Genomic DNA, 12,315 nt, shown 5'->3' with positions numbered 1-12,315 from the left:
CAGGAGATTACAATGCATACCATATTTAAATGTTAATATTTTGTGATACTACAAAACTATCCTTATCATCTTGTTAGAAAACAATCATGTTATTCTGTCTTTCTAAATAGAATCCATTTCAATTTAATGAAAATAATTAAAAGATTCCTGCCATATATTTTTGGCTTAATGTCAGATTTTTGTTTAGATAGCATATATGCAAATAGTGTTTGGAATTAGAGAAAAAGTGGATTCCAAGATCACATCAGTCTGAAAACCATACAAAGAGTTTAATGATTACACAATGTATTCCCAGAGTAAATAATTTCCATTCCCATTATTATAACAAGTTCTATTAAAATCAGTAGCTAGAAGTCATCTTTTTGCAACTATGAATAATAGAACTCATCAGTTATATGATTATAGCATTTGCTTCTTAAAGAATTTTAAATTTGTCTTTATAGAAATTTCAAATTTATAATGTTAATATAAATTATGTTGATAATTTAGGTACACATTTTATGATGGTTTAAATTAAATAATTTTAATATGTTATATTAAAAGCAAAATTAAAGAATCTATTGGTAGGTTTCCCATATAGATATGCTGAAGCTTTTCTCTTCTATTCACACCAGTTCCCAAAGTTATTAAATTTCTGGACTTTGTCATAAGGCTCTTTCTTCAAAATTTCATTGGATCTCTGATTTTATTGATGTTGATATTCTCTCCAGTAGTACAGATCACACAACCTTCCTGTACCTCTTGAATCTATGCAGCTCTTACCCCTGTTCCTGTATGACCTTGAGGAAGTTGCCTAACATTTCTGATTTTATATATATTGATAACTATATTTTAATTGTCCTCATCTATAAAATGAGAAGAGTGAATTAGTTGACCTTTAAGATTCCTCCAACTCCAACTTGTGATCCCATGATATTTTAATAAATTTGCCATAGAGGATGTTTGAACTTGTTTTAGGCTTTGTTCTACAGTTGTGGGGTTTTTTGTTTTGTTTTTTAACTTTTTGTTAGTACCAATAAAGGAGTATTTTTTTAATCTTACATTTTTGTCCAACATTCTTTTAGATTTTATTTTTTCTTGAAACCATTCAAGAAAACCATTTGAAACCATATCTTTTGCAAGATTTCTTGGGCACAACTCAATGTTATTCAATCAAAACAAGTATTTATGAAGTACCTATGACATTCCAGGATCTATATTAAACACTGGGGACAAAAATGAATGAAACAACCCTATTCACAAGGAATTTGACAGGGCCTTGGAGAGCAGTATACTAGCATATATAAAGCATTCATTGCCTATTCATATGTGCCCCAAGATCTTTTTCTCCTTCCATTCTAAAGAGAGGGGATAACTGAAACCTCTCAAGAAGTAAAAATCATGTGCATGTATTAAAAGGGTAGTTGAAAGTAGAGAATTCCCTGCTGCTTCAGTGAATAAGAATGAAATCATAGCTTCAATGTTGTGTAGAGGCAGGGAAACTGTTTCTACCTCTCCTTGACAAAAACCGTAGGAGCCACTGTAGGCTGAATAGTGGTCAATTTCTTGGCACCATGAAGGAAACAATCTTATTGGCACCACGCAGGAGAGATCCTGGAGAATCATCCAGGGCTGGCCCTCTTCTTGCACCTTTGTAAAAATCAATCTATCAACAAGCATCATTTAAGGATTTACTGTGTCTGTCAGATACTGGGATGAACAAAGGAGTTACAAAGGAAAGCAAACAGTCCTAGCCCCAAGAAGTTCAAATTCTTTTTTTTTTTTTTTTCAGTTCTAAATTATTTCTTTTCCTTGTCCCTTTTCTAATCTGTTGAAAAGACAAATAAATGAAATTTATTAAAAATATGGATAGTCATGCAAAACAAATTTCTTTATTAGCCACATTCAAGAAAGAAGGAAATATAAGGTAAAATGGAAAGAAAACATATTTTGATTTGCAGTATAATATCATATTTCATCATGAATCTTTAGGAATTATAGTTGGTTGTTTTGTTGATCAGAGTTCCTAAGTTTTTCTAGAATTTAACGAAGAGAGTTGATTGCTTTTATAGCATTGTTGTTATCATATAAATTGTTCCCTTGGTTCTACTTATTTCATTCTACATTAACTCATACAAATCTTCCCAGGTTTTTCTGTCCCTTCTTCATTTCTTACAGCACAGTAGTATTCCATAATGTGTTCAACCATTCCATCAACCAATTGATGGACATCTCCTAAGTTTCCAATTCCTTGCTACCATAAAAAGAGCTATTATAAATAGTTTTTATACATAAGGGTCCTTTTTCTCTTTTTTTTTTTTTTTTTTTTTTTTTTTTTATATCCTTGATTTCTTTGATCATAGTAGTGGTATAGTTTGCCCTTCATTTCAAAGAGGACCAATAACATCAAAGGGTGATGTTTTGACAGGAGCATGAATTTAAATGAGGCTTAAGTAAAACAGTTTTGTAATCATTAACCTCTCTCAAGAGTTATAGAATTCCAGTAGCAAGATAAAAGTCAGAATAACTGAAGATGGCCCAGGATGCAGTAGATGAACTTGGCATCTTCAATGTTTGATCAAACTCTAAGCATTCTATAATACCTGCTTTAGTTTCCTTCCTGGCCATTGGAACAAATTGTTCTCATTCACTCATTTCATCAGGGGAAGTCTTCACATGGTCAGTACGCCTCTAACTCACCAATAGGTTTGTGGTCTATCAATTGCCCTCAATGTTGTTTAACCTAGTTTTACTGGAGTGTGGCCATGGTCCATACTGCAGCTTCTTGGAACTACAAATGAGAATTGGGTAAAAGTTGATATCAAAAATAGATGAGCATCCCTGAAAAGGATTCAGTAGGCCCTCACACCAGAGATGCTAGTCTTCTCTGAACATTCCATGTACTCCTAGTAATGATATTTCTAGGTCAAAAGGTATGAAGAGTTTAATGTATTTTGGGAAATAGTTCCAAATTTCTTTCCAGAAAGATTGGACTAGTTTACAATTCCAACAGTGCATTATAGTACCTGTTTTCCCAATATCTTCCAAGCATTTGTCATTTTCTTTGTTTTGGTTAATTTAGCTAATCTGATAGTTACAAGGTAGTACTTCAGAGCTGTTTTAATTTGCATTTCTCTAATTATTAGTAATTTAGAGGATATTTTCATATGGCTATTGATAGCTTGAATTTCTTCCTCTGAAAATTACCTGTTTATATCTTTTCTCTACTTATCAATTGGGAAATGACTCAACTCCATTCCTGTATATCTTAGAAGAACTTTATCAGAGAAATTTGCTTTAAATATTTTTTCTAGCTTCCTGCTTTTTTTCTAATTTTAGTTGCATTGGTTTTGTTTGTTTTAAACCTTAAATTTTATATAATCAAAATACTACTTTTTAAATCATGAACTCTTCCCTTATCCATAATATTTACCAAAAGTTTCTTTTGTGTTCCTCTGATTTGCTTATGATGATATGTTTAAAGTATATTCATTTGGAGCCTAGCTTGGTATACAGGGTATAATGATTTCTACCCACTTTCTGCCAAATGGTATTTAAGTTTTCCCAATACTTTTTGTCAAATACTGAATTCTTGCCGCAATAACTATGATATTTGGATTTATCAAACACTAAATGAATGTGCTGATTTCTTCTGTATATTATGTACCTATTCTGCTATCCAGATAAACCTCTTTATTTTTTATGTAGTACTAGTTATTTTGACAATTACAGATTTGTGGTAGTTTGAGATCAAGAACTCCTGGGTTCCCTTCCTACACCCCCCATTTATTCCTTAATAGTCTTGACCTTTTGTTTCTCTTGATGAACTTTATCATTATTTTTTCTAGTTCTATAAAGTAGTTCTTTAGTAGTCTAATTGACATGGCACTAAATAAGAAAGTTAAATTCAGGTAGCATTGTTATTTTTATTATATTGACTCAACCTACCCATAAATAATTACTATCTATTTATATCTGCCTCTATTAAGATAAAGTATGTTTTATAATTGTATTGATATAACTTTTGTTTGTGTCTTGGCAGGAAGATTCTTAAATATGTTATACAGTCTCTGTAGTTACTTTAAATAAGAAATTTGTATCTCCTGATGAAATTTTTTGGTAACATATAGAAATGTGAATGGTTTGTGGAGGTTTATTTTATATTCTGCAAATTTGATGATATCATAAATTGTTGCAATTAGTTTTTTAGTTGACTCTGTAGGATTCTCTAAGTAAATCATGTTATCATCTATAAAAATTAACAGTTTTGTCTCCTCTTTTCCTATGTTTAATTTTTAAATTCTTTTTCTTGTCTTACTGTTGTAGCTGATACAATATTAAATCATAATGGTGAGAATGAACATCTTATTTTACTTCTGATCCTATTGGAAAAACTTCTACCTAATTCTCATTATAGATAATGATGACATTTGGTTTTAGAATAGATCTTATTTGTCATTTAAGGAAAGTTTCATTTATTACTATGATTTTGACTATTTTTAACAGGAATGACTGTTGTAATTTGTCAAAACCTTTTTCTGCATCTATCAAAATTAAATAATGTTCTAAATGATCTTTGCAAATATTGCTATAATTTCCTTGCTTCTAAATTATTTAAAATTGTTTATTAATGTTCATTAGGAAAATTGGTATTTTTCTTTCTGTTTTTTTGACTCTCCTTGGTTTAATTTAATAAACTCCTTTACCAATTGTTTTCAAACACTCTGTGTAGTATTGGAATTAATTTTTCTTTAAATATTTAGTAGAATTCACTTATACTCTAGTCTGGGGTTTATTTGAGAGTTCATTTTTGCTTGTTTCATTTTGTTTTTTACAATGAGTTATTTAAATATTTTGTTTTGTTAACCTGGCCAATTTTTTTTTTTTAATAAACATTTATCCAGTTCATTTATATTGTCAGTTTTATTGGTATACAGTGGTGTGAAAAAACTCCTAATAAATGCTTTTATTTCTTCTTCCTTAGTAATGAATTTACCTTTTTCCTTTTTGATACTGGCAATTTTCTATTCTTTTTTTTTTTTTTAATTAAATTAACTAATGGCTTAGCTATTTTATTGGTTTAAAAACAGCACCTAGTTTTTATTAGTTCAATTGGTTTTTTATTTTCATTTTATTAATCTCTCCTTTGATTTTCTGAATTTTGGCATTTATCTGAGGATTTTAAATTTTTTGGGTTTTCTAAGTGTTTTAGTTACATGCCTGATTCATTGATCTGTTCTTTCTTTAATTAATGTAAATATTTAGTTATAAATTTTCTCTTAAGAACAGCTTTTGCTGTCTAGTACATATTTTGGTATGTGGTTCATTATCTTGAATGAAATTATTGTTTTTATGATTTGTTCTTTGACTTCTCCATACTTTGACATTAGGTAATGTGTGGAGTAAGATATGGTGAAGAATTTACAGATCAAGCACATATTGATCAGAGACTGCTAGCTAATGTAAACCAGACCTATTAGGCCCCAATCATGTGAAGGCCTAGGCTGCATTCCCTTGTCCAAATATGGCAGGAAGTGACCAAAGGTTATAAATCACCTTGTTGGCTGCCTTCCACTGATCAAAATAGGGGAGTGCAGAATTGTATGACCAATCACAACATATGGAGGGTGGAATTTTGGAGGTTCTTTGTCTGAAATGTATAAAAGTTGTGAACATTTTCAAGGGAGTGGCTCTCTCCTACTGTGAATTTGGCTCACAGACCAGGATGGAGTCTGCTTCTCGATATTCTAATAAATAATTCTGCTTTTCTATAAGTGATCTCTAAGTAGTCATTTTTTGATAGGATTTTCTATCCCTCACAGTAATTTAGTTTCTAATTAATTTTTAATCCTTATTTGAAAGGTCCTTTATTGCATATATATATATACATATATATATATATATATATATATATATACATATATATATACATATATATGTATATTTATTGCATTATGGTTAGAAAAACATGCATTTAATATTTTCATTTTCCGACATTTGGTTGAGATTTTTATTTCCTTTTTTGTGAAGGTGATAGGTACAGCTGACAAGTAGGTGTACTCTTTTGTATTCCCATTGAATGGGACCAGGTAAAGATTTTTCAAAAAGTCTATGAGATAGAGTGGATTAGATCCTAGGATTAAGCTTCAGGAAGTTATATGACCTATAGGAAGTGGTCAGTTGTTACTTCCTCTTGAGTAGTCAGTTTGGGTAAGGAGATCCAGCATCCATTCCACACATCATTCAATATTCTCTATGGGTCTACCTTTTCTCAAACTCTACTCATTTCTTTAATTTTTTTCTTGTTTTTTTTTTTTTTTTTTTTTTTTTTTTTTTTAAGTTAGATTTAGCTAGATCTGAGAGGGTTAATTGATGTCATCCTCTGTTAATTTTATTGCCTATTTCCTCCTATAGTAGTTAATTTTTTCTTTTAAAATTTCAATCCCATGTTAATTGGGATATATGTATAATTCATTGATTTTGTTTCATTTTAGCAAAATTTAGCTTCCCTGTTCATATTTTTAATTAGGTTTATTTTAGCTTTTGCTTTTTCTAAGATCATGATCTCTACCCTAAAGCATAATAGATTCTGTTCCAGCCTCTTATTTTAATTTTGGATGTATCTTTCTTTTTTGAGTTTTTCTTATAAATAATGAGTGTTTCTTATAAATGCTTATAAATAAGCATATTGTTAGATTCTGATTTCTAATCCAGTCCAGTGATGATGAACGAGTTCATTCCATTCATGTTAAAAATGATGACTGTTTCTTTTTTTAAAAAAAAATTATCTCTGCTTTATTGTATTTTCATTTATTTTGTTAAATATTGTTAATATTTAATGTTATTAACATTAAATATTATTAAATAATAATTTAATATTAAATAAATAATAATATTGTTAAATATTTCCCAATTACATTTTAATCTGGTTCCCAGCACTCAGGAGTGCTGTGGCTTAGGATATGATACCTCTGGTATAAAGAACATTCAGTGAGAAAATTTACACCATCAATACAATAAACTATCACTCTACAATTTATAGTCTCAGAAAGTTGTGACATATCCATAGTGCCATATTATCAGAGATGTTCTTGTACACAAGTTTTCCTGATTCCAGTGGATGACTGTTTATTTTCTTCCATTCTATTCTCTTTTTTTCCTACCCTCTTTTTAAGAGTCTCTTTTGATTCTAAGTGCTCCTTCCCTTGGGGTGTTTAGGTATTTAAAGAAATCTAGTACCTCTAGTCTGAGGGCTACTGAGCCCTTTTCAGGGATGCTTTCTTTCTACTTTTATTTTCCACCTGCCACCCAACTCTTAGCTATGACTCCAAGAAGTTCTAGCCTGCAGAAGAGCTACATACTGGTAAACAATTTCAAGTTAAACTAGGTTGATGATAATTAACTCTATTGGTGAATTAGGAGGGCATGTGAAGACTTCACCTGGCAGAAAGGACAGATGAAAACAATTTGTTTCAAATACAATTAAAACAGCAGAAGTAGTTATTGTGGAGTTCTTAGAGCTTATTTCGAACATAGAAGATAATCCATTATGTCTGATTTTTATCTTACCACTGGACTTGTATGGTTCTGGAAAAGAAAAGAAGACACAATTTTGTGCAACTGTACTTCAATTAAATTTAATTTATGCATGAGTCAACAGATTCTACCCATACTGTTTACTATTTTTACCCATCTTAAAGCCCTGTGGCAATAGGCAAGTTTTGTAGCAACAGATGTGGATACACTGAGAGCTATAGTCACAGGCTACCCAGGGCATAGTGTCATCTCACTAGACTGAAGCAATAGTGGGACTTGGCAGCTCTCTGGCTGGCTGAGCAGCCTTTTAAGAACTGCATGACTCACCTTCTGGTATGAGGAAGGAGCTAGAAAAGTTGCCCTAAAAATTGTCTGCTTAATCTAACCTGAGGTGAAGATCCTACCCTGTGGTCAAATACACACATGTACTTTTGCAGCTAAACTGGGAGGAAAAGTTTGTGTATGACTTTTTTGTTCAAGAAGTTCAAATTTAGAGACATCTCCACTCCAAATGGTCATATGGATTATTTGTGCCTGATCTGTGGTAGATCCTTTTGAGTTTGTACTGGTCTGAAAGCCAATAATCAGATCACACTGTAGCTTGACTCCAACATAGAGCAATGTCATTTTGGTCCTCTTGAGCACAAAGGACAATCATTAACTGCTTTTCTAGATCTATCTTCCTCTTTCCTTTTCCCCTTTCCCTACTTTCTTCCCCCTTCTACTTTCTTGTTGGGTAACACATATTTCTGTACTCAATTATATGTGTATGTGTATTCTTTCCTCTTTTAATCAGTCCAAATGAAAGTGAGATTCAGCTGTCACTCTTCCCTATTGGCCACTCCATGGTTTAAACTCTTTCTTATATACCCCATTTATGTGAGATAATATTCTTCAATCTTTCTCTTCCTTTCCTTCTCCCTTAATACATTCTCTTCTCTATCTTTCTATTCCTTTTTGGATATCATCCAAACAAAATAGAATCACACTCAGAGTTATCTTGTTCAGTCTCCCATGGTTTCTTACTTATGTTTGTTTTTCTATTTATCCTGAGTTCTTTGTTTGTACTTCAAATTTTTTATCCGACTCTGATATTTCTTTTTTCTTTAGGAATGCTTGAAAGTCCTCTGGTTCATTAAAGACCTATTTCTCTACTTTTAGATTATACTCACTTTTTCTGGGTAGGTTGTAAACCTAGACCCTTTGCTTTTTGGAATATTGTATTCCATACTTTAGACACCCAGAAACAGAATTTAAGTACTGAAAAACCAAAATCAATATTTCACAAATTTAGTAGCCACAATTTATAAAGGAACAGATATCATACAATGCAATATTGCAAAAGGCAATAATATAGGCCTACAACCATGATTAACTTGCCCAATAAAACTGAGTGTAATTCTTGAAAGGAAAAATAAATCTGCATTTAAATAGAGGACTGATGGTGCTACCTACCTCCCAAAAGAGAGATGGTAGATTCAAAATATAGAATGATATTTTGGAGTATAAGGAGTGTAAAATTTGTTTTACTTGACTATGCATTTTTGTTACAAGGATTTTCTTTTTCCATTTTAAGAATGGGTAAGAAAGAAAATAAATGTGTGCCATTTGAAAAAATGTTGAAAATTTTTTTAAAGAGAGAAAAAAGTAGAATGTGAGCTCATCTATAGATTAATTGAAAGTATCATCTGTATAACATTAATAATAGTGATAGAATCACAGGAAAAATAAGCATTTTAGGTATCTTATTTTAAAACATCATTCTTAAGTTTTTAAGGATCAGTTTTTTTCTTTGATAATGATTTAATTCTAGTACACTAGTTTTACTAGAGTTCTGCAGGATATTTAGAATGAATTTGTGGAATGCAATGATGTGGAATGGAATCAGATTATGAAATATATTGAGCTTCTGGTATATATTTCTAGCAAATAGATCAAGTTTTTCTGGGTATTTATGAGGTGCTAATTTTTTACAGGCTGAATGATAATTTAGTATCTTCCATTTTTTAAAAAATGATCTACCCTCGGGATCTTAAGAAAACAGTTTTTGTCATTTCTAATGTCAATAACCTGAGCCCAAATCATGATCATAAACTCTTATTTCCACAAACAAATCTGTATGATTCCAACATTTGCTTAATATTTATTTGCTGACATAGTGTTGGTTGAATCACCCATGAAAAGTCTTTGATTCCATTCTTGGATATTAATCATTTCATAGCCTCCATCCATTTCACTATCATTGTTTTATTACTCTCTTTCAGCTGCATGATCATTGGTGACATATAAGCCTTGAAGGAAGATAGTTGTAAGGAATATCCCTGTTGAAATGGCAAAAATCTATGTCCTTATTCATTTGGATAGGTCAGGTTGGAAATGTTTCAGTTGCATGTCTTATCTTTGTCTCATCTTTATCTTTGCTTCTGCCTTGCTGTTAATTTTTATCTTTTCTCTAATAAGTTGATGATCAAATTCTACACACTGCTGACTTGGAAATGACTTATACTGATAACTAATCATTTCCTGTCTATTAAGAGAGGGTCAATTTCATTTTTTATATAACCATTTGGTGGTCATGTTTAGCATCTTCTTATACCTCTATTGGAGTTTTTAAAAAGTATTAATAATATTCATGTAAGAGGTCTCTAAATAGCCTGTAAGCATTTGGCCACCATTATTAAAACTGAACCAAGATGATCCAATGTCTCATAGAAAAATGTTTTCTTTTTGTCTTATCACAGCTCTGTAGTTGGAAGAGACTTTAAAGGCCTATTCATTTTTACATATGAAAATATTACATAGTATAAAAAGCAAATTTGAACCTTGGTTTTTCTGACTCTAAACTCAACACTTTATCCATTATGCTACACTGTCTTTGGGACTTAAAAAAAATTCAATCAAATCATTGATGGGATTCTTCAAAAGCAATCCTTCCATCTTTTGGACATTTCTTTTTGATTTTTTATTTCATTTATAGTGAGAATGTAAATATTGTTATAATATATAATAATTTATCAATCTGTGAGGTGTTAGAGTAGTATCTCATGAGTAGAGAGAGTAATACTATTAATACATTCACTTCTTTCTCAGTTTCTTCTAAACAAAAATAATTATAACAACTTTTTATTATTAGTTTAAAAAAATGTAAAATTAGTAAAAAAAAAAAAAAGAAAAACATAAACTAAGTTGAAGGATTTTTAATCATTTGGGAAACATATAGCATCTAAATTAAATAGATTATAATTGTGCTAGAAAAAATGATAAAAGGACAAGTTTCAGAGAAACTGTGAAGACTTCTATGACCTGATGCAGAGTGAAGCAAATTATTGTTTTTAGATACTACAAAAACTATGAGATCCTCTGTGTCCTTTTCTGTCATCTGCCTTTCTATTTATAGAAAGAGTGTGTCACATAGGAATGAGGGCCATGTTTTATTTGTCTGTGATTAATAAAGTTGCTCTGGCCAAAAAATTCATCTCCTAATGGCCAGCCTAATGATAATGAGTCTCTTTGTATTTAACTAGTCCAGTACAGTTTCATATCCATATTCTTAATATATATATGTGTGTATGTATGTGTGTGTATGTAGTATGCAAAATAATATAATAGCTAGTATTTATATAGCACTTTATGGTTTACAAAACACTTTATACTATCCTATTGATCTTACACGAAAACATCTACATATATATATAACTGCCCTTCATTTTCTTTTAGCTTTTGTCTTAGGGCAGTCCCTTATACCTCCTCACATTGATCCCTCTCTTAAAAACAAACAAATGAGAGTTAAGCAAAACCAAACTACTTAGTAGTATGTGTCTTTCTTATTCAACATACATATTTTTGTCCAGTCATTTATTGAGAGGTGGAAGGTATATTTCAACATTTATTTCAGAAGCCAATATTTGACCTCTGTTTTTTAAAAATGATAGTAAAAATTGTCTGCTGTTAGTCCCAGAATACATCAATAATACATTTCTGTAATTTGCACAATTATCCCTAATGGGAAATAATGCTTACAGAACACTTTCTCATTATAAATAGCTATTTATCTTTGGGAAATCATGCATTTTAAACTGTAATAAATTGCTTACAAATAAAAAAAAATTATCTTTGCATCTTAAGCCTCATCATAAAATTGTCGTAAATAATGAAGTAAATAAGAATGGATTAACATACCCTCTGTGTCATGTTCACATTTACACAAAGTCACAGGTATCTTGGTTGATTTGGACTTTTAGTCTTCTTATCCTTTTTTGATATGCCTTTTTAATTTTTTAAATTTTTTTTTTTTGCTGTGGTACAACTATACTGCTTTGTAATTTACAATAAGCCTGCTTTCATTCCTAGCAAATCATCTCAACAAATAGTCATTTCAAACCTCATTTATCCTATTGTAACAATGTCAAGCTGTGAGTTTTAAACAATCTTTCTCAACAACTGATCATTGTTTCTATCTCATCATTGCCATCTAGTCTTCCTTTCTAGAACTAAATACCCACATTGTTGGAACTCCATACTTATTGGTGGTTACCTAGGCAATTTCACAATGCCATTTTTTTAGAATGTTAAAAAGTTGGCATTCTTAATACTGGATTTAAAAAAGATACATTTGTCTTTGCATTTTTGTAACATAAAACCTAAGAATTCATGCAGACAATAATAATAATATATATATATATAATTCATTAAGGTTTGCAAAGCATTTTGAATGTTATTTTGTTTGATAATAGACTAAGTAATAGCACAAATAATTCCAAAGATTGGCTAACTCAGATATAAATTGTGCATAAATTATTA

General features: G+C 30.6%; 1 long non-coding RNA gene across 1 annotated transcript in view; it reads right to left on the bottom strand.

Annotated features, from left to right (window-relative positions):
* LOC141546835 (uncharacterized) overlaps positions 1–12,007 on the bottom strand; it is a 30,942-nt gene extending 18,935 nt beyond the window's left edge. The window contains exon 1 of the long non-coding RNA XR_012483433.1: positions 11,695–12,007. This is a non-coding gene — a long non-coding RNA (uncharacterized LOC141546835). The remainder of the gene's footprint in view (positions 1–11,694) is intronic.
* Between the last annotated feature and the right edge of the window lie 308 nt (positions 12,008–12,315).

Source organism: Sminthopsis crassicaudata, chromosome 1 (genome assembly GCF_048593235.1).
Source record: "Sminthopsis crassicaudata isolate SCR6 chromosome 1, ASM4859323v1, whole genome shotgun sequence".
In the NCBI taxonomy this organism is placed as follows: Eukaryota; Metazoa; Chordata; class Mammalia; order Dasyuromorphia; family Dasyuridae; genus Sminthopsis; species Sminthopsis crassicaudata.
The sequence above is the reverse complement of the archived record's forward strand: the minus strand, read 5'-3'. Positions and strand labels throughout refer to the sequence as shown.